General features: G+C 36.5%; 1 long non-coding RNA gene across 1 annotated transcript; it reads right to left on the reverse strand.

Moving 5' to 3' along the window:
- Positions 1-3,139: 3,139 nt before the first annotated feature.
- On the reverse strand, positions 3,140-3,671 carry LOC119767796. The gene is made up of 2 exons (XR_005277710.1): positions 3,535-3,671; positions 3,140-3,470 (listed from the first exon to the last, which is right to left on the reverse strand). It is a non-coding gene; the product is annotated as an uncharacterized LOC119767796 (long non-coding RNA).
- Between the last annotated feature and the right edge of the window lie 20,102 nt (positions 3,672-23,773).

Here is a 23,773-nt window from a genome sequence, read left to right on the forward strand (position 1 = left end):
TAATAGTGCATCCCATATGTGAACTGAGCAATTCTCTGAGATTTCGGTCATTCGATTTGTTTTGAAGCCAATTTGCATCATTAGTTCGCTCATATAAAAATGATATGTGAAAATACAAAAATCTGTATCTTTTAAAGGAATTTTTTGATTGATTTGATGTCTAGGGCAAAGTTGCACTATGGTACATTGGGTGGCCAAGTTTTAAAAAAGTGACCTTCTCCAAATATTTTTTGGTATTTTTTTCTCGAAAGTAAACATTCTAACTAAGAAAAATCCAAATTTTCAAAGCTCTAAGTTTGTTCATTACGGAGATACGCAAGCTGAAAGTAAAAAAATGGAGTAAAAAACTAGCGTTTTTCGTAAAAAAGGTAAACAGGTAAAAGGCGTAATATTCAAAGTTTGGCCTTTTTGAAATGTTAGTCTTGATTTGAAAATTTTAAAAATATTGTTTTCGAAAAGATCGGAAAATTTCACAAATGTTTCATATTTTAACATTGAAAATCGGACCATTAGTTGCTGAGATATCGACATTGAAAAATGGTGGGCTGTTTGGGTGAGACTTAGAAAACATCAATTTTCCTGTTTTTAAACCTTTGCATTGCAATATCTCAGCAACTAAAGGTCGTATCAACAAAGTCCGATGAAGCAAAATATAGAGAATTTTCTCAGCTTTTCAAAAATATTTTTTTCAATAGAGGGCCAATATGTGCACTAATTTAAAAAAATGAAAAACTGCGACTATTTTGAAAAAAAGTTACATAAAAATGGCTATAACTTGAAAACGGTGCACTTCATCAAAATTTCACTTAAGTACTTTTTGATTGAAAATTCAATTTTACATCGAAAAATGAAGTTGAAAAATTTTTGCGACCAAAATTTCGATTTTTAAGAAAAATCAGTATTGATTAAAAAATTTATAACTCGGTCAATGATTTTTTGCACAACCTGGAAATTTCTGAAAAATTGGCATTTTATGTCCTCTAAAACATATCAAAAAATAAAAAAATTAAAAATAGTGTTTTTTTGAAAATCAAGTTTTAGTGTTAAAAAGTTAAATAAAAAAATCACCAAATTTTTTTTACCGTGTATTATTTTTTTCCAGTGTAGTCCGTATCCATACCTACAACATTGCCGAAGACACCAAATCGATCAAAAAATTCCTTCAAAAGATACAGATTTTTGAATTTTCATACATCATTTTTGTATGGACAGCTGCCAAATTTGTATGGAAAATTATATGGACAAACTAATGATGCAAAATGGCTTCTTTGGGCATACCGAAGACACCAAAAAAGTTTCAGTCGGAATAAAAAATACAAAAAAAATCGAATGACCGAAATCCTAGAGAACTGCTCGTATAGTTTGTAGATCTAAATAAACATGGAAACAACTCAATTTGTAAGAAGCGGCCGGGTGGTCCCGTTTGGTTCGTTGCACACACACAGCTGAGGAAATTCTCTATATTTGTCTTTTTTGAACTTTGTCGATACGACCCTTAGTTGCTTGGATATAGCCATCCAAAGGTTTAAAAGCAGGAAAATTGATGTTGATGTTTTTGCCTTCCTCACCTTACTGAGGAAAGGCTATAAAATCACTCGAAAAATGAATTTCTTAATTCGAGCTCGTAGACCTACCTTCACGTATACCTATCGACTCAGAATCAAATTCTGAGCAAATGTCTGTGCGTGTGTATGTCTGTAAGTCCGTGCACCGAAAAAAATGCACTCGATTATCTCCGGACTGGCTGAACCGATTTTGGCCGTTCTGGTCTCATTCGATCCGTCTTAGGGTCCCACAAGACCTATATTAACTATTATGAAGTTTTGTTAAGTATTTCAAAAGTTATGCTAAAAAAACGATTCTGGCTAAAGTTTGAAAGATTGTAAAAAGGGTGGTTTTTGTGAGAAAACCCGTCTGATCATACATTTTTAGAAAGGTATTTGAAAGACCTTTCTAATGAGCCCAAAACATTGAAGATCTGATAACCCTATCAAAAGTTATGAGCACTTAAGTGTCATTTGTACACATTTCAGAGGCCGGATCTCAAATATTTTGATGAAAAAGTTGTCCGGATCTATCATGCTACCCATCGTTGGATAGGTAATCAAAAGACCTATCCAACAAGCCCAAAAGATTGAAGATCTGATAACCCTATCAAAAGTTATGAGCAATTAAGTGTCATTTGAACACATTTTAGGGGCCGGATTTCAAATATTTCGATGAAAATGTTGGCCGGGTCCATTATGCGACTCGTTGCTAGTTGGATAATTGAAAGACCTTTCTAATGAGCCCAAAACATTCAAGATCTGATAACCCTATCAAAAGTTATGAGCACTTAAGTGTCATTTGTACACATTTCAGAGGCCGGATCTCAAATATTTTGATGAAAAAGTTGCCCGGATCTATCATGCGACCCATCGTTGGATAGGTAATCAAAAGACCTATCCAACAAGCCCGAAAGATTGAAGATCTGATAACCCTATCAAAAGTTATGAGCATTTAAGTGTCATCTGTACACATTTTAGAGGCCGAATCTCTAATATATCGATGAAAATGATGGCCGGGTCAATTATGCAACCCGTGGTTAGTTGGACAATTGAAAGCTCTTTCTAATGAGCCCAAAACATTGAAGATCTGATAACCCTATCAAAAGTTAGGGCACTCTAGTGTAATTTGTATACTTTCTCGAGGCCGGAACTCGGCGACGTCAAAGATCTATCATACTGTTGTTCGAGACTCTCGTAACAGCAAAAACGTGTTGCAACGGCGTGAACATTTCCGTCCTGTTGGTGCAGAAGCTGGATCAACCACCTAAGCAGATTGACCAAACGCAGGCTGAGGCATGGACAAGCTACAGGCTGACAGAGAACAGACCAAGTCGACGGTGCAAACACAGATGAGAACAAGCGGCTGCGGTCTCATTGAATTTGCCTGTCGTCAACGCAACCCACAGCAGCCCCGAAATTGTATGGCCATGCGAAAATCTAACCTACTGCTGTCCGGGGGGCTCTCGGAACGGCCAGGGACGTGATGCATAATTCCGGACCATTACCGTCCCGTTGGCGCTTAGCTGAACCAGCCAGTGTAACTAGTAGATCTTATGTCAGCAGCCCATCTTAACATTTTTTGCATGAACAAGTAAAACAAACATTTCTACAAATTTATTAAATCTTTCCGTTTCAAGACAAACAACTCAGTTGAACTGCTCCATGGGTTTTAGGCGGCATAGCCTACGCACTATCTTATCGCCAGTTCGGCGACCTTAGGGCATCCAGCCGAATCTGCCCGTCCCAGGTCATCACCCGTCGCACATGGTCACCGAAGGGGTCCAAATCATAAAACAGCTAAAGATTCCATCAACCAAGAAAAGAATTCACGAGATATTTTTGACGTTGATGTTCAGCTGCTTTTGTAAGTTGTATCTTTGCATGACGAACTCGCAATCGCCTTTCCCATAGTAAACAGTCGATCTGCAAATCACAAAAAAAATAAGTTAAAACTAACCTTTAATCAATTTTATCCGTTGCTCTTTACTGATTCGTGCACCAAGTCTCAGCTGCGCCGAGACATATTCTGTAGATCCGGTGGCACGTATTTCTTGATTACTTAAATTTTGGCCATGGCACTTGCACCTTCCAAACAAACACAAAGGCACTCATTTTTGACATACCGAGGCACTCTCTAACTTGTTGTCATAAATGGAACCCTACAAAAGTCTCGCGGTGGGTTCACCCTTACCAAAAATCATGATTTTTTGAGTTCCAAATCCCACTTTTCATACGATTTTTTCAGTTCAACCCATATAACCATTTTTATGGTTGTAGTACTTGAACTCAAAAAATCGTATGAAAAGTGGGATTTTGAGTTTTGAGTTCAGGTACTACAACCATAAAAATGGTTAATTGGGTTGAACTGAAAAATTCGTACACCCTTACCAAAAATCATGATTTTTTGAGTTCCAAACCCCACTTTTCATACGATTTTTTGAGTTCAGGTACTACAACCATAAAAATGGTTATATGGGTTGAACTGAAAAATTCGTATGAAAAGTGGGATTTGGAACTCAAAAAATTATGATTATTGGTAAGGGTGTTTGCTTTCTGAGCTGAGTTTCGAGTGTACAGTTTTTTTAGTACACCCTTACCAAAAATCATGATTTTTTGAGTTCCAAATCCCACTTTTCATACGAATTTTTCAGTTCAACCCATATATATTTTTATGGTTGTTGTACCTGAACTCAAAAAATCGTATGAAAAGTGGGATTTGGAACTCAAAAAATCATGATTTTTGGTAAGGGTGTAAAGCTAGGATTGGGTCCTAAAATTAAGTTTATTTTTCTGATTTTGTACATAGCGATCGATATCGATATAGCTTTTTTCAAATCAGAATATTTCTATTCCAAACAAAATTACTGTATGAAAGGGAGGAAGGCATCAACCACCTAAAGGTGGATTAAGTAACGTTTTTTGAACAAAGTGTTCAAATTTCATGGTACGTTTTTCAAAATCGTACCATGGAATTTGAACACTTTGTTCGAGGTACCCATTTTCATGAACGCTTGTTTACGATTCTGGGAACTCTTTTTTCTCCGTGCACCCAAACAACCCACCATTTTCTAATGTCAATGTCTCAGCAACTAATGGTCCGATTTACAATGTTAAAATATGAAGCGTTCGTGAAATTTTTCGATCTTTTTGAAAACAATATTTTCAAAAATTTAAATCAGAACTAACATTTCAAAAGGGCCAAACATTCAATATTACGCCTTTTTGAAATATTAGGCTCTAATAGGGTACTAAAGACCTGAGTCATTTTTTTGCACAGCGGTGAAAAAACAATGTTTTGTTTTTTTATTCATTTAAATACAAAAATACAATGACTAGACAATATTTTACGATGGATCAACTATGGTCCCCTTGGAACGAGCTGTCAATTAGGATGAGTGGTTTCAAGAAAAGCCGCAAAGTTTATTTTTAAATAGAATTAAAAATCCATTTTAAATCCTTTGCGATCGTACAAAGGGTCATTGTACTCAGAAAAATTAGCTTTTTTACAAATTTGCTTTCTTTACAATAGTTTTGCAAACCTTAAGATTGTAATTTTCAATATTTTTGCATTTCCATTGTCAAACTACTTACCTACATTCCTGAAATTCTTAAGTGACAGAACGGTTTTTCCAAAAATAACAGCAGTGAAAAGTACTATTCAACAACCATTAGTTACTTTTTTGTAACTTGGCACTTGTCTTTACGGCAAACAACATTCAAGCGGAAAAACAAAAAAAAATCACTGAAAAATCTAATTCAAAGGGTGTTTTACAGAATTACAACAAAAAGATTGTTATAAAAGTATATTATTTTTAGATAATCGAAATTGCATCGTAAAAAGGCTGATTTTTCATAAAGAAAATCACAGAAAAGCTTATAATTGTACTTAAGAAAGGCAACACCAAAATACCATAAAATTGTTCTAAGTTTTTTTAGTAATTCAAATTTTTGGGAGAGCTGAACATCTGTATTTAGATGTCAACCGCAATATTCTAGCTCCATTCTGTACTATTTTTCCAAACCAAACACTATGACACTCCTAAGTTGTCAGCTGTCCTGAACTTTCAGCATTCTCGCTTCAACCACACCGAACCACTGGTACGCACATACCTACGGATCTTCTCTTTCGGGCAAGCTGACAAGTTCGGTTCGCATTTCATCTTGGAGCCTGTGTTGCCCTGCGAAATGAATGAAATTCCGCCCGGAAGAAGTAAACGCAAACAGCATCCAAGAAGTGCTGCGTCAAACGGCTGTCGGTTTTCTCGGGGACTGGGAGAGATTGTAACTTTCCAAGAAGCTCGTTTGTATCCCGTCTGGTAGTTGGACTGACATCCGCGTAGTTTCAGCATCCAATCCATGGTGTCATGGTGGGTAAAGCAGACGGTCGGGAAGTAAGGAAGAAGGATTCTGAGCGATATTGGGATGATCGAAACTATTTAGGGAAGACGGTTGAGAGTAAAATAGTCTCGATTTTATTTGAGAGGTTTATGGAAACACCTAGAGGGTAATTCTCTCGACTTGATTGGATACAGATAGATTGATTTGAAAATAACGCGAGAATTATGTGCAGGTTCAAGTGTTCTTGGTGTGCAAAACTTAATCTCAAATAGCAAATTTGACCAACCCAAGCCATTTCAAATTTCACACACTCACTCCCGCTCCGATCCCGATTCTGTTCACGTTCAATTTTCGTGTTACAAATTTGACACGTCATTATGTCAAAACCTCCCCGAAGCTGGCAGCACCGCCAGCCCCAGAGAAACATGGCGAGAAATTGTGTACTTTGTACATTATTCAACCCACGGACGGGACACGTCGTCATCGACCCTTTTTTCCGGGGGGAACCTGATCCGAGCGAAGGTTTGTGCTCTCAGCACATTATGAAATTCGAACCGATATGCCCTGTCGAGGCGTTCCGAACGACACTTAAATGAAGGCGTTAAATTGCTGCTCGCTGACAACACTTCCAAAAGTCCGACACTTGGCTGAACCCCTGGCAAGGAAAATTTCCGCTGACACTAATAAAGAAAATGTTTTAAATTTCAATATCGGAAGCCACAGCACAGCACTCTCCAGGTCAAATTGTACTCCAACTTTGCACCGAAATCGACCAAATGAAAAATAAAATGCCGAAATCGATTACCACTTAACGTGATTTGAATACTTGAATGGTTCTGGGCCGCAAATCGGTTCGAGTGCCGTTCCTCCACCCCTGGGGAAAGAAAGTTTACCTAATACTTGCCCGAGAGTTGGCTCCGACTTCTTCTTTGCTTCTAGGAAAAAACTACAATGCTGTCAGTTTCACAGGAACCACGAATACAAATTTCCTTCGGCAAACTTTCCCAACCGGGCCCCCACAACGCCCCGAAAAACCAAGCTTTCAAGACTTTTTGCTTGGGTGATTTTGCACGATATACTTTTCGAACTTTCAAGTGGCACCCGAATTTACATTTAAAGTGACTTTCGGTTTTCTTTTTCGGCTTCTTAGCCACACCAGAAAGCTAGAAAATTTCATTTCCAGGGAAAAATGTCCCGCAGAAATCGGTTCAAGTGCCTCCTGGTGACTGTTGGAATGAATCGAATTGTGGGGTGTTGTGTGGTGCGCGCATTTCCGGACCCGGTGTCACACCTTCGTCTTGCAAGGCTTCTGCCATCTGGTATGATTTTTGGAATTTAATTGGAAATATTTTTTAACAAAGCCATTCTTGAAACATTACATTACTAATCCCTATTTGTTATCTTTTTCATGTCTTTTGAATGCTGACTATAGGCTATGGTATGGTGGTGGCACTCTCCAAGATCCCTTCGAAAGATTGGCTGCGCTAGGATCTGATTAGATTAGATTAGATAACCGTATGGTGGTGCAATAACGGTAACTAAAGGTATGTCATTAATGAACTTTTTCAAGATATTTTTTATTTTTTTAAACTAAATATTCTCAAAAGTCTATATTTGTATGAAAAAACACACATTTTTATAACTTGTAAATTGGTCCAAAAAATCAGAGGGCCAAAAAATATTTTTTCAAAAAAAACTTGGAAATTTCAATGAATATATAATTCTATTCAACTGAAAACAATCTAAAATGGCCTATTATGCATTAATAATCATATTTAGCATGTTTAGGGACGTTTTAAGATATTTTGAATTTTAATGGAATTCCAATGTACATACATCACCGCAAAAACTTTTTTTTCTAGCAGAAATATTTTTTTTTTTGTAAATATACTTAGACAATTTTGAAACTTGACATTTGTAAACAAAATGTATAATAATTCTTGTAAAAAATAATTTTAGCACGGTTTTATGATTTTAATTTCTGAATAAATCCCATAAATTAGCAACTCCCGACCCTCTCCGATTTCAATGAAACTTTGTAGACATGTTATCCTTGGCTTATATAAGCCATTTTTGTGTGTATGGAGCCAATTGTACTAGAAAATAACATTTGAGAATTTGAATCGATTTCTGAACTCGATAGGTTTCTTGCTATCGACCTATTTAACATCGAGCTTGCGTATAATAGAGCTTCGACAAAATATTTTTAAGTTACGGTGTGTTCCTCAAAGATGCTTCTAAAAACTCGAGTTGTGGTTTCAATATGGCAGTGCCTTCCTGTTTCACCTTATGTAATTTGCTCTAAATACTCTGATGTCATGAAAACTTACACAACAGTTCACGTTAATATCCATTTTGAAAGAGCGAAGATTTTATTATTTTTTTGTTTTAAATACGATGTTTTATTTAAACAGAAGTATTTAACACCTAATGGCCTATCTACAATCACTTAGCTTAGAAAATTTCACTTAGCTTAGGAATTTGAATCAATGGAAATGAATCTGAGTTTCTACAATGGAAAAGTAATCAAATTAGAAACTGACGTTTGGTTTGGAAAATTTCAAAATCTACGGTAAGTTGACGTTTCAATATCAAAGGTAAACAAACAACTGCATAGCAACGTATATCAGCCCAGCAAGTTTTCTAAGTTGATTGTGGATGACGAACGTAAGTTGCAGACTTTCCTAAGTAACTACTTTACTTAGATGTTCTAAGCTAAGTGATTGTAGATAGGCCATAAGTCTAATGTAATGGAAATCTATAAAAAAAAAATGTTGCGTCATTTGACACCCTTATTGCAAATTATGAATATTTTAGTATTTTCAGTAAAGTAAGTGTCTGTGACTTAAATCTCGTGTTCAAAAGTCTTAAATACTACATTATCAAAAAAAAATATAAATAGCTTTCCAGGTCTGAGAAACTTTTTTCAATAAGTTCATTTTATAAATTAATTAAAATGATTCAAATGATCGGTTAACACGACAAAAGGCATGTTTAATAAAAATCAAAATTTAAAATTAAAGCTGGCCTCCACAGCTACCCTTTAACTATCTGGGTTTTGTTAAATAGTTACCTGTTGAATTTAAAAAAAAAGTTCCAGTTGTTAAAATGCTCATGCACCCGTTCCAAATGTTTTTTTTCAGAAATTATCGTATTTTGATAACGATGAATCGTGTGATGGATCCGAATATCATTTTCAGCAAATTATCTGAGATTGGGCTTAAAAGTGTATTATTAACACATAAGTTGATATGACTTTTGGAAGGGTTCCCAGATCTTTAATCATTTTAGCTAAACGGAAAGGTATTTCAAATACTTTTCTTTATATAAATCACATGACAGGTTTTCTTTTAAAAATCACCCTCTATTCAAACTTTTTAAGCGAAAATCGTTTTTTAGCAATACTTTCAGAATACTTCCTAACTAAACTTGATAATCTTAAAAAGGAACTTATGCGACTAACACAGACACACACACACTTTGATTTTCAATTAGTTATTTTTTGAGTGATTTGATTCCTCCCCTCAGTAAACAGATTTACGAGCAAATCAAGCGCTTGTTCAAACACGGACGTAAACTTCCAGCACGGATAAACTGTATTTAAAACGACATGCCTACGGCTCTCCGATTTTTAGAATTGCTTGTTATGACTACTCATGCTTTGTTATGGAATTTAATGAGTTCAAACTTTCGTGCTTGTTCCTTTTGGTGGTGTTGATTAAGAAAAATTCTTCGTATTCAAATGGAAAGGTGCATTAACTTCTTTTTCAATGTTTGAGTGGTCATTCGATGAAGTTCCCATATCGTCGCTTGTGTGCTATCACGCAGTTGGATTACTACTTTATTTGCTGTGTTGAACCGGACAAGGAGTCCCTTCCTTTAAGATGTTTGTATTGGAGTAGTGACGTTCAGTGGCCTTCAAATGGTTCTCTATTACTTCTTTCTCCCAGCGCCATCTATATATCCAAAAACATACGCTTTACCTCTGCGATCAGTTTTTGCAAAGCTTGTTCGATAGGATGATTAGTTGATTCGGTCAGCGATTGCCGTTGGATCTTCTACACGCTGCTCATTTTCGCTCCCGGATGGTCCAGTTAGCGAAAGATAACGTTAAAGTTATAAAGCAATTCGGGAAGCTTGTCGGTTTGCTTTCCCTGAGTACCTTGCGCCCTCTTATAGAAATGGATGCCTTATTCACATTTTTTGAAGAAATCCGTTCACTTTTGTTGTACACTACTAGAATGTCCATTGCTTCCTTGGTAAACGATGATGTAGTTCTCCACGTCCACGTCTTTGTTGATCACGATGTCATCATACAAAGATACTTCTTAAATGACTCCTTTTAAGCGTTCTCTGGCGTACCGTCAAATATGGTTTCATAGAAGTGGAGTGCCGTGTAAGGCAACTGCACAGAAAAAAATAATGTAAATTTGGAAGCTGTAATTTTGAAAGGTTGAATATTACCTCTTTTATGATGTAATTTTACCTCAATTTAGACTGAAAAAGTGACATTACACCAGAAAAGTGGTAAAATTACACATTTCCATAGGTAAAATTACACCTTTTTTCTGACATAAAAGATGTACTCCTTCCCAGATGTAATATTACCATGATTTTTTTTTCTGTGTGACTGAGAGTACCTCTCTCTGTTTATTCAGCATAATTTTCATGAAAACTGAAGCATTACTCGCCTAGTTAAACAATGGGTTGAGGAAAAAAGCAATAATTTGGATGTAATATTTAAAAGGTACCAACAATGCAAGTGTGGCATTAGTTCGTTTATGTGCAGTTTATAATTGTTTTGGGTTAATTTCTCGGATCGCGAACCTTCCCGTTGGGGTGGTGCATGTCTAGGCTGAAGTGTTGTACTGTCTTAGATAGTTTTATCTGACGTACGTTATAGGAGACCATTTGATTGGTTTGAATTATAGTGAGCTCATACCCAACAACCCTTCAAGCACTGTGTCATCCTCCACAACAAATAATGCTTAATTTGTACTCTCAGAAAGACGATACGTTCATTTGCGTTAATAATTAAGGTCCTATCATCTCGTCGTCCCGCAATGCATACAAATGCAAACCGACTGTATACGAATGAGTAAATCACCATTTATAAGTGTATAGCACAAGTTTGTTGCAACCTTTTCTCACTTGAGCTCATCCTCGCTTTTTCCGGGAGCTTTTCTTTTTCTCACATCCTCTCTATTAGAGTTCTCAGCAGACACCCATAAATTATAATAAATTTGCCTCTCCTTTTCACAGGTTTCCCACGAGAGAGAGAGAGAGACAAAACCCGTATCATCGATGAAAGGAAAAACCCATATTGTGTGTGTGCATGTAAATTTATTTAATTTTTCATGCAATGTTTCTTCTGCTTATTTGTCGGAACGAGTTTTGTCTTAACTCTGCTGCTGCTCGAGTTAGGTTAGTTTGGTAGCATACATGCAGGCGCATATCGTTGGATTACGACGGTCAAAAAGTGCAATGTGTCTGTGTATGGTATACTTTCGGGCGCATTGAGTACCAGAGCACTCTGGTGCCGAAAGACTCTTGTTTCGAGTAGACTTTTACGGTCCCGGGGCAATAACGACAATTGTTGTACTGTAAAGGGCGCTAGGGTGGTTCCCCGAGCGCAATCAGGAAGGTAAATACTCCAAATTGGCTCCGAAGTAACCGCATTAGCTGGGGACTAGGGGCCGGGAACTCAATTAATTCTGCCAGAAATGACATGGGAAAGTTCATTTTCGTCGAACTGCTCTCTGTTGTTTCCACTCTAGGGGAAAAAATGAAAGAAAGTGGAAAGCCATTACGACACAGCATAAAACATAATATCAGACAGAACGTACACCGTCTTCGTACCTCGCCCAAAACATATCATACTTCACAGAAAGTCGAATTTATTCAAATTGGATAAAAGAAAACGAAGACGTTACGGCATTTCCGCCATTTTTGCTCGTTATTGTTGCTTCGGGTGAGGTTGTTCTGTTCATGGCAGGGCCGCCTATCTTTTCTTTTTGGTTCGGTTCCGGGAAAATTTTGGAAATGCTTTCGGCCCGAGCTTTCATCGCTGGCGGTGAAGGTGGTTTTTCCGGGAAAAGCCGATAAAAGACCTGTAAAGCAATAAGGAAAAACACGTTAAATATGAATGAATTCGCGACAGCTGTGGGAGCACTGCTGCGAGGGATGATGGAAAAGGGATATCGGGTTATAGTAACCACTTTGAGCGGGGGTCTTGAAGGAAGGAGGGGAAGGGACTGAGTTCTACATGTGCCGACACAGACCGTATGATAATCGAAACCAATTTCCATACCTTATTTCACATTTGCACACCACGATGGGCATGCGGAATGGTGTTACATCCTTCTTTTTGTGGAGTTGTCAAAAAAAAACTTGAGAAAAGTTTTAAAGACCAATTGGAGAAAACATTTCGAGCATTGCTGGTGATGTCTTCTGAGTTTTTCAAGACCTTAATCAATTGAAATCAAAGGTGCACCGACTTATCTCAAATTTGATGGAATAATCATCATCAAAAGAAAATCTTTGGATGTTAATCAAGAGAAAAATCCGAAGGGAGCATGCTCTCCTCTCTCGCGCAAGAAAGATCGGTAAAAAGAATCCAAAAAAATCATCATCTTGATTATTCGGCAGAAAATCTTTTTTACTACTACACTTGCAAATGTAACGTCACACGTCGAAAAATTACCTGTCACATTTTTTAGATGGGCAATGCACAGTGGTCCAGATCGCAAAATTAAGTGGAAAATGGATTTTTCGAAAAATGGTTAAGTTTTGGAGCTTTGGTGTCTTCAGAAGAGTTGTTGCAAATTGAAAGGGGCAACTTTTGGTTTGGTTGAAAATTAGGGTGGTTCACGATTAGGGTGATTTTGGAAATCTAACTTTACAGGAATATTTTTGGGAATTTTTCGTCTTCTAGAAAGTTGTTGGGCTTGCCATTTCAAGCAACTTTGTCGAAGACACCAAATTTTATCTCGTAATCTACGCCTTCTATGACCAAATTTATAGAAAGCATCTGAGCAAACCTTCAAAATCAGTTTTTGAACGTGGCAATTCAGGGTTAAGTTTTAGAGAAAAGTGATGTTCTGAGCACTTTTAGAGCTCTAAAAACAAACATTTTATTTGTTGACATGCCAATTTGGACTTAAGGGTCAAAGTTACAGCCATTTTAAGGTAAAAAGATGCAAATTTAAAACTTAAATATCTCGAAATGGCGCAAGCCAAATTTTAAGCACTAGGTTGCATTTGAAAGAGGAGATCTAGCACTACAAACGCTGAAAAATCTCAGAGGTGTTTTCTTTAAACTCGAGATATCTTTATTTGAAAAGTCTAATTTTCAAGGAAAATCATATGGGACCACCTAACGAAATTCGAAAAATGTCCAAATATATGTTTTTCCGTGTAATTTTGCCCGCTGAATCCGAATCTGCCCTCAGAATTGAGCCAAAGTATCAAAAAATCGAGTTTTGGTCATTTTTGGTCATGTAAAATTATCATTTATGACCAAATTATGACCAAAACTCGATTTTTCGATACTTTGGCTCAATTCTGAGGGCAGATTCGGATTCAGCGGGCAAAATTACACGGAAAACATATATTTGGACATTTTTCGAATTTCTTTAGGTGGTCCCATATGATTTTCCCTTGAAAATTAGACTTTTCAAATAAAGATATCTCGAGTTTAAAGAAAACACCTCTGAGATTTTTTCAGCGTTTGTAGTGCTAGATCTCCTCTTTCAAATGCAACCTAGTGCTTAAAATTTGGCTTGCGCCATTTCGAGATATTTAAGTTTTAAATTTGCATCTTTTTACCTTAAATGGCTGTAACTTTGACCCTTAAGTCCAAATTGGCATGTCAACAAATAAAATGTTTGTTTTTAGAGCTCTAAAAGTGCTCAGAACATCACTTTTCTCTAAAACTTAACCCTGAATTGCCACGTTCAAAAAACTGATTTTTGAAGGTTTGCTCAGATGCTTTCTATAAATTTGGTCATAGAAGGCGTAGATTACGAGATAAAATTTTGGTGTCTTCGACAAAGTTGCTTGAAATGGCAAGCCCAACAACTTTCTAGAAGACGAAAAAATTCCCAAAAATATTCCTGTAAAGTTAGATTTCCAAAATCACCCTAATCGTGAACCACCCTAATTTTCAACCAAACCAAAAGTTGCCCCTTTCAATTTGCAACAACTCTTCTGAAGACACCAAAGCTCCAAAACTTAACCATTTTTGGAAAAATCCATTTTCCACTTAATTTTGCGATCTGGACCACTGTGCAATGTGTGTAAACAAAGTGAAATAAATGACTTTAAGTGGTGCTGACAAGGAAATGATTTTCTTGGAGAATTCCGGGAGCGATTTTCTTTTGCGCGATTTGCCTCCTCTCTCTTTCGAGGTTGAAGAAAACTCGCAAGCGAAATTGATTTTTTCGCGATTATTCCATCCCTGGTACCCTCCCAAAAAAATCGACTTTTTGGCGATTTTTGAGCGAAACCCCTATCTTCAAACGACGATAACTCAGGAACCACAAATCTTAGAGGGTCGGTCTTAGACTCAAATTTGAAGGAAATTGGACGTAGAGTCCATTTCCGTGATCAAAATTTAGATATAAATGTTTTTTTTCTACCTGTATTGTGCAATTGAAAACTACACCAGGTAGTAATTATTGATCAGCACAACTGAGTGCTTCTAGCAAATAAAGCTAATTTAGGTAATCTAAAATACTTAAAACTTTAAATTCGATATCTCTGGAACGAAGCATATTCCTTTCTGTCGATAAGTGATTCTTTTGTAAAATTGGCCGGGGAATACGATGGTGAGGTCAAATTTAAAAAATAATTAGGGCTGTTTTGAGATGCGGCCATTTAAAGTTTTCAATTGCGCAATACACGTAGAAAACATATTTTAATCTAAATTTTGATCACGGACATAGATTCTACCTCCAATTTCCATCAAATTTGAGTCTAAGACCGACCCTCTAAGATTTGTGGTTCCTGAGTTATCGTCGTTTGAAGATAGAGGTTTCACTCAAAAATCGCCAAAAAGTCGATTTTTTTGGGAGGGTACATGTTTTGATAGTCTCAACAGCTCTGCCAAATTTGAGCAGAATCGGAGATGGTAATTTTCAAATTTGCACTTTTTTCTTGCACACTTTAGGTGGAATGACACATATATAACCGTAGGATAACATGTCAACAAAGTTTCATTGAAATCGTAGAGGGTCGAGAAAAAAGTACATAAAAATCAGTTTTGCTCTAAGAGTGCGCTAACCACGGGGACGCACTGTCTTGTTTTTGCATGCTCATTTTCATTTCTTTTGGGTCGCTGTTTGTGTGCTTGGGTGCGTGGTTATTATATATAGGTGAAGGGATTTTATTAAATGATCATTATATTGCATTATAATATTTAATTGATTATATAACCACACTATATTTTACACTTAACACATTATACAAAACACATATGAAACTGTAAACAGGAGCGTTTGGTACGGTATGTCCACGCATCCTTCCTCCCCTGTAGATTCTGTGAAATGTGCCCCGTTCACAGAATCTGTCTCTGCGGTTAATGCAACGCAGTAGGCCTGGCCGCTTTAATTTTTGCTGTACATTTTTGGGGTTACTTGGATGTACTGCAATAATTAATATTGACAAGAAAGAACTTGGGGCGTAATCTAACCCCAAGTTTTTCCAGGATGCTTTCTTCGGACTGGCTGCGCTTGTGTTCGATTAGATTAGATTAGATTAGATAAAAATCAGTTTTGCTCTAAATCAAACTTTAATTAACAATAAAAAAAAAATTAAAAAAAAAAAACAAATTGATTTCACTCCGACCATCCTGCTCTGGGTCGACACCGCAACCACGTGATCGTAAAAATCCCAAAATTTCAATTACCACTCATAAAAGAAGAAATTAATTAACATGCTGACAAAGTTTTTACATTTTCCAGGCTCAAATTGTAATACTGATTTGCATTTTTTGCGCTTCGCTCTGTTTGTTCACTTCTGTCGCATTGCTGTTGGTAGCGTAACGTTGATTTGGTTGATGTCTAAATTAGAGAATCCACTAAAAAAATTTAAAGTACACTTCAAATCCTGTAAACCTTGCACACTTTGATTTTTTTTAAATACTCAGTATAGTAACCTCATGGCCAAAATTTAGCACCAAAGCCGCTGCCTTTATTTTCGGTGGTTTTATTTACACCAACATGCCACATCGAGGGTGTGGTGAAACGAGGACGTGGTTCAATTGACAGCGCAGTCAGTGTGGCCAACCGACCAGTGGAAAGGGGGTGTGGTCAGACCATATTTAGTGGATGGATTTCGAGCTGCGTTGTGGCCATGTGATGACGCTACAAAATAAGCAGCATCTGGCGGGATTCGACACATAGTATGTGGCACACTGGCAACAGATTAATGGCCTGCGTTCGATAAATCATGGTTTCGTTTCAATTACATATCGATTCGCGCGAAACGCGAATGCACCCGGTGGGAATGAGATGTTCGAGGAAAAAAATGTTGCAGTTTTTTTTTTTGTTTAATTCATCTATCTGCCCTTCGATAAGCTCTTGATTGAGCTATTCTGATGGGAAAAGTTGTAATCACCAGTCTGTTGATCACTGGATCACTGGAGAATTGGACGGATGGTGCAGGTAATCAACTGTCTGGTTGAGTTGAATGGTTAATTGAAGTGCGAATAAAAAATATTTAAGCCATTCGCAAGTTTTTTGTTCAAATACTTTGCTTTTTGAGATTTTATTTTCAAAGCAACTCAGAAAAACGTGATTATTTGGTGATTATTTTCCAAACTGAAATGATGAATTTGGACCAATGATAAACGACGTGGACACTTTTTTCAAAATCTCAAACGCCCCGAATTAAAAAAAAAGAATAATAATAAACAATAATGTAAACATAAGGCTACCAACTATTTGTGAACAAAAATCCGTAAACTGTTGAGGAATTATTCCTCAACAGTTTTGGTTCACCAAGAGTTGGCATCTTTATGTACACGTGAAAGTGGGTCTAGGAGGTCTAGTTAAGGAGTTAATTTTCAAGTGATTTTATAGACTTTTCTCAGTCTGGTGAAGAAGGCAAAAGTATAAAACAAAGATTTTAAAACTTTAAATAAAGTTGTTGGACATGTCATTGGAATGGTCATTTAATTTATCTTTCTGTGAATCTTGAAATTAAAAATCGATTATGAGGAATTTTTTCATCTAACACACAAATTTTATTTTTTTATTTTTGTGTTTTTTAATGTTGAATCGTTATTTTTAAAGTGCAACAATATTCTACAAAGTCCTAGAGCAGACTGCCTATGATTCTGAGGACCTTCAAGTTTATGTTCCCTTCATTTTGAGAATGCACAGTAACCTGCCCCATTTTGAGGTCATGTGGTGGAGTTCTAGGTGCTAACTTCTTAAATGATAGATTATGATGTAAAGAACAATGTTTTTTCAAACGAATTTTCTCCAAAATTTCCAAAAAACGACAAGACAAGATACAAATTTAAATTATGTTTAATAATTTAATTAAGACAAACTGAAGATGAAATAATATTTTCAATACAATATCTGTTAATACATTTCAATTGCAAAAACAAGCAATTCTCTACGAAATCGGTCTTTTTTTAAGAATATTAGTTTTTGTATTTTTTAATCCGACTGAAACTTTTTTGGTGCCTTGGATATGCCCAAAGAAGCCATTTTGCATCATTTGTTTGTCCATATAATATTCCATACAAATTTGGCAGCTATCCATAAAAAAATGATGCATGAAAATTCAAAAATCTGTATCTTTTGAAGGAATTTTTTGATCGATTTGGTGTCATCGGCAAAGTTGTAGGTATAGATATGGACTACACTGAAAACAATTACACATGGTAAAAAAAAATTTGGTGATTTTTATTTAACTTTTTGTCACTAAAACTTGATTTGCAAAAAAAACTATCAAGTTTTGTTTACCGTGTATCATTTTTTTCAGTATAGTTCTTATCCATAACTACAACTTTGCCGAAGACGATCGATCAAAAAAATCCTTCAAAAGAAACAGATTTTTGAATTTTCATAATCATGCCAAATGGCTTCTTTGGAGTTCTAGACGAACTTGTGAGTGGCAGTGGACAAGGTGGAGATGGTGGAGATATCCGGGATTCGCGTTGCGTTGCTGCATGTCCGGGAAGACGTCGCTGACCTGGGATAGAGCCTCAATCACGCAGATGACGAGGAAATATTGGCTGATTTGATGCGGCCGGTTTGGCGGCTTCTAAGAACTTAGGAGCTGCAGGTTGGGACTCAATCTGGCTGTGTCTTTCGAAGATTTTAAGATTTGCTGATTCTTGGTGAGAGCTTTCCATCATTATTTGCTAAATGATTATATTCCCTTATATTATTATACTATAAATTCAATAGCCCTCCTACCCCTTCCTCACTTTCCCATTCCTTAATCCCATTTTGCCCAATTCAACTTCCCCCTAAAAATATAATTATCTGCCAAATTTACACTAACATCCTTCCTCCCCTGTAGATTCTGTGGAATGTGACCCGTTCACAGAATCCTCTCTGCGATAAACACAACGCAGTAGGGCTGGCCGCTTTAATTTTTGTATTACATTTTCGGGTGATCTCGAATGTATTGCAATTATTAATATTGACAAGAAAAGTGCTTGGGGCGTAATCTAATCACAAGACTTTCCAGCATGCTTCCAGCATGCTTATGCCCAAATGGCTTCTTTGGGCATACCAAAGGCACCAAAAAAGTTTCAGTCGGATAAAAAATACAAACAAATCGAATGACCGAAATCTGAGAGAACTGTTCAACGTACACATTTAGTTTGGATGACAAATCTTTGCATTGTCTCGAGGTTTGGTTGAAATTGGTTGCCGGAGTCCCAAGTTATTACAATTACAAATGATAACGGTAGTCGGGCATGTACGTGTGTCTAACGCGTTCTGACTTGAAATCCCTTTGGTCAGTTGTCGCAACTACAGCAATGTGTCGAGGCAATGGGTTGAGGCAACTTTTTCCGATTTCGTGTGAGTTGGTAGAGAATTACCCATATACGTTGTCGTGGTATCTTGTCACACGTTCTCTTTGGGCCAAATTGAGTTGAGAACGCCATTATGTGCAACTCACAATGTCTCACCTTTTGACCTTCGCAGATCCCCAAAATTCGATTTCAATCCTGAGATATTAAATTAAAACCGAAAAAACTCCGTGCTTGGTTGTCACTATCCAAAGGAAAGAAGTTGATATTTGGTCGTGCTATCTTGACAAAACTTTTTTTCGTAAAATCGCAATAACTCGTGATGTTTATAAGCAAACCCCTTATGTCTACATATAAAAAATGTTGTAATTGTCTGCTCTACAACTTTGTAGAACTTTGTTACACTCTAAAAAATAACCCTGCAAAGTTAGAAAAAACACAAAATTTTAAAATGAATTTTTTTGTTCTAAATGAAAAATTGACCCTTCTGGGTCAATGTAGATTCGAAAAGTACATTAAATTTCCCATAAAATGACATGTTCCAATTTTTTTTACAGTCAAGTACCGGAAAATGGGAGATTTTTTAAAACTTTTTTAGTGTTTTTTTCGATTAAACATACGTTTTTTCGGAATTCTGAGTACGCCATCAAATCGGGCGTCTAATTTTACATAAAGTCCCTTTAACACCAAATTTCTATCTCATCACCGTTTTAGGCTGCAAATTATTGACAAACACCTTTTTTTCGCATGTTCAAAAATAAAACGGGTCGTACCGCCCCTCCGTCACGAGATATCAAAAACGGACCTCGGATTCGTGATCAGGGACAAAAGTTACCCCTTAGGACAAAGTTTCACGCTAATCGAAGAGGGGTCGGGGCAACTGCGTGTGAGTTTGCGGAGAATTACCTAAATAGAAAATCGTTTCTTGAGCTTTCTAAGATTCAAAATTGTAGTTTAAAATATTCACGAATCTTAATTCGCACTGAGTGATTTTTCAAAAGATGCACAAAGTTTTTTTTAGATTTTTGAAAAAAAATAACTGATAAAGCTAATATATAATTTCCCGGTATCGGGAATTTCGCAATATGATTTACAGTTATCAGGAAAATCCATAAGTTCGCAAAAAAAAAACTAGATTTTGACGATTGCTATGCACGAGAGAAGATATGGGAATTGAACTTAACTCTTAGAAAAAATTAAAAAAATATATTTCAAAATAAAACAAATATTTTTTAAGGTAAATTTTGGGGTCCAAATTTTTTTGACTTCTCTCAATTATAGTTTTTGTAATTTTTGACAATTTAAAATTTACAGTTTCTGAATAAGAAGATTAGATTATCTCCACGACACAACTCAAAATTTCTATCATTATCTATATTTGAATTTCGGTGCAACTTCATAACACAAACGCTCTCTGTAATTACAATTCATTCAATCCCCGCGAAAGTGGTCCACATTTTACATCCCTCCTCCAACTCAAGGATGTTCCATTAATAACGCCGTAAAATTAACGCAAAACCGTAAAATTCCACTTCATCAGGTGCAAATGCGAAACTCGCCCATTCTGGCCCAAATTGGCCGCGTCCTCTTTTCGAAGATCGATCGCGAAAACGAAAAGTCGAAAAATTAAGCACAACCATTTATCAGCCCTGCAGCGCGCGCTGGGAAAGCAAATATTTTTATCGTAATTTTTCACATTTGCATTTGGTAGGTAAAAAAAATGTGTGGAAAATGGAATTTTCCACCAATCGAATGTGTGTTTGTGAGTGTCGCACACATCTGGTGCAAATGCGATGAACGTCAGCGTGCTTTTTTTTGTTTTTTTTTTTCACTGCCAATGAGTTTCATCTCTTCGCGGGAAAACAAGCCCTCGAGAGTGTGTGCGAACGCGTGTGTGAGTAACAGCTGTAAATCATTAATTTGAATTTACCTGGTAATGGTATTTATTGAAATTTCAATAATGAATTTTACTTCGTCCTCATTCCACGCTGGCTGAGCTGCGCTCGCACGTGTCGTTAATTTATTGATAGAATTTTTATCTTTTAATGGGTGTGTTCATTCGGTGGAACGCAATGTTTAAGTAATGTGAAACTGATCAATAAAAGTGCAAATTCGATTTAAAACCGGTGGAAATTTAAACATTCAACTAGGGATTCACAACTTTAAAAAAAACTTTGAATGTCTGAATTTCGAGAAATTTTTGTATATCCATCAAATTTTAAGTTTCCCGTGAAAAGACGTAAAATTTTATATTTTTCTTGAAACTGAATTTGACAAATCTTCAAAAAAGTCAGAAACAATTACAACACTGTTTTCTTACAAATTGCTTAAAATAAGTAATTTTTAACATTTTCCACCTTAACGTGGCTCTTATCCTAAACAAAACAATCAAATCAACTATATTTATAGCGCACAATCATCCCGGTCCCTTTACAATGAATTTCAATTCCCTCTGCCAGACAAAATTCCAAGACCCAAGTCCAACAAAGTTAACAATTCAAAGAGACCTTCTGGAAAAAAAACTGCGTGGAGGTGTGAGAAAAACTTTTCTCTCAGAAGAATTCCAGCAAACGTTTTCCCTCGCACAACAACAACTTCCCCAAAATTCTCACAAGGGAAAATAAAACTTAATCATGATTTTCGTTTCAACTTGGCCAAAATTCAACCTAATCTCTTTTCGGCACATCATTATCTTGGCGGATTGACAGTCCTCGAAACAGCAAGACACCGGGAAGGCCAGCTTCTTCATTGTTTTCGGATAAATTCACACCCTGGACAGAGTTTTATTTTTTCTTGCCGGGGCACGTTTCGTGAAACTTTCAAGGGGAGCTTTCGGCAATCAGATCACGCACGACGCGCAGTCTGCGAATTTTTATTCACCAAAGCCGAGCCCGTCTCCCTCTTTGGCACGATGTAGATGGATGAATGAACAGGCTGCAAAAGCAGCTGAGATCTGGGATAAAATCACCTAGAAGTGCGTGTACCTATACAGCAATTCCCCACGAAAACAGCAAGGAAAAAACAAAAGTGCTCGGATCGGGTTCAAAATTTTTCTAGGGGCTCCCTGACCGAAATAATTAGACCCGTATTTTTTTGTTTGGCCATTAGGGTGACCTAAGCCGTGTTAGGGTGGTCTAAAAAATTGCCATTTTCGTCGATTTTCGCAAAAACCACTTTTTTCGATAAATCATAACTCCTCGCCATTTCAACCGATTTCAACTGTCTTACACGCAAATGAAAGTTGATAAGTTGGCCTTTCAATGAAAAATAGTAAAAAGTTTGGAAAATCTAGCCTAACATATGAAAAGTGCGTATGAAACTTTAAAATGCCGTTTTGATGGTGTCTGGACCAAAGAGCCTATGTCTGGAAATATTTTTATCGGATTCCCCGGACATTTTTACATAACATTCTAAAATATGGGAGGAGTTCATTAACAAGATTCCGAGATATGATTTTTTGAAAATAAAATCCGTGTTTTCCGACGCGCCACGCGCAAAAACCGGAAAATGACGAAATCGGCAAAAAATAAACTTTTTTCACTAAAACTGCGATAACTTTAAAATTTCAGCAATGACCTATACATGTTTGGGTACCAAAATTTTTGTAATTAAAAGACGCAACTTTTGGTACCCAGACATGTATAGGTCATCGCTGAAATTTTAAAGTTATCGCAGTTTTAGTGAAAAAAGTTGATTTTTTGCCGATTTCGTCATTTTCCGGTTTTTGCGCGTGGCGCGTCGAAAAACACGGATTTTATTTTCTAAAAATTATATCTGGGAATCCTGTTAATGAACTCCTCCCATTTTTTAGTATGTTATGTAAAAATGTCCGGGGAATCCGATAAAAATATTTCCAGACATAGGCTCTTTGGTCCAGACACCATCAAAACGGCATTTTAAAGTTTCATACGCACTTTTCATATGTTAGGCTAGATTTTCCAAACTTTTTACTATTTTTCATTGAAAGGCCAACTCATCACCTTTCATTTGCGTGTAAAACAGTTGAAATCGGTTGAAATGGCGAGGAGTTATGATTTTTCAAAAAAAGTGGTTTTTGCAAAAATCGAAGAAAATTACCATTTTTCAGACCACCCTAACGCGGTATAGGTCACCTATAATGGCCAAACAAAAAATACGGGTCTATTTTTTTCGGCCAGGGAACCCCCAGAAAAATTTTGAACCCGATCCGAGCACTTTTGTTTTTTTCCATGCTGTTATCGTGGGGAATTGCTGTATAATTAATTTTGTTAACAAAATCAAAATTATTGAAAAAGAAGCACATATACAAAATAAAAATAATAAATTCACTTAAATAACTGAACATTCAAATAAAATCGTAACACCTTTCCTCAAACCCTAAAGACAACCAAAAACCCTAAAAAAACAACGACTAATGCAACAGTGGCGACTCTCACGGGACCAGCCCCACTTGGTGAATGAAACCAACAACAGCAAAAAAAAACTTTTTTGAAAGGAAACGTGACGAGATGATGTATTAGATTACTGCTGACTTGTGTGCTGTCTACAGAACCACGTGCACGCGCTTCACAGCTGATGATACAGAAGTTTTAGAAAAGTTGATTTCGTGAATTCTACCTCTAGGGATGAATCATGAACTCTAGAGTTTTTTCAAAGGTCCAATAAACCAAATGTTCATTTTTTGTTTTCTGATTTTTGAAAAAAAGTATGTAAGCCCGTGCACTCATTTTGCAAGATCATAAAAATTGCCTTAGTTTTAAAACGGTTTAGTTTAAGCTTTTGTACGCAAACTGGGCAGCTACTCGGCAGGACGTTTTCTCCGTGGGGTTTGTTTCGGTGTGGGGAACTTGCCAAAATCAAAAAACGAACTTTCGAAGAAAACTACGGCTTAGTCTTGGGCCATTTATTT

Source organism: Culex quinquefasciatus, chromosome 2, assembly GCF_015732765.1.
Source record: "Culex quinquefasciatus strain JHB chromosome 2, VPISU_Cqui_1.0_pri_paternal, whole genome shotgun sequence".
NCBI classification, from domain to species: domain Eukaryota; kingdom Metazoa; phylum Arthropoda; class Insecta; order Diptera; family Culicidae; genus Culex; species Culex quinquefasciatus.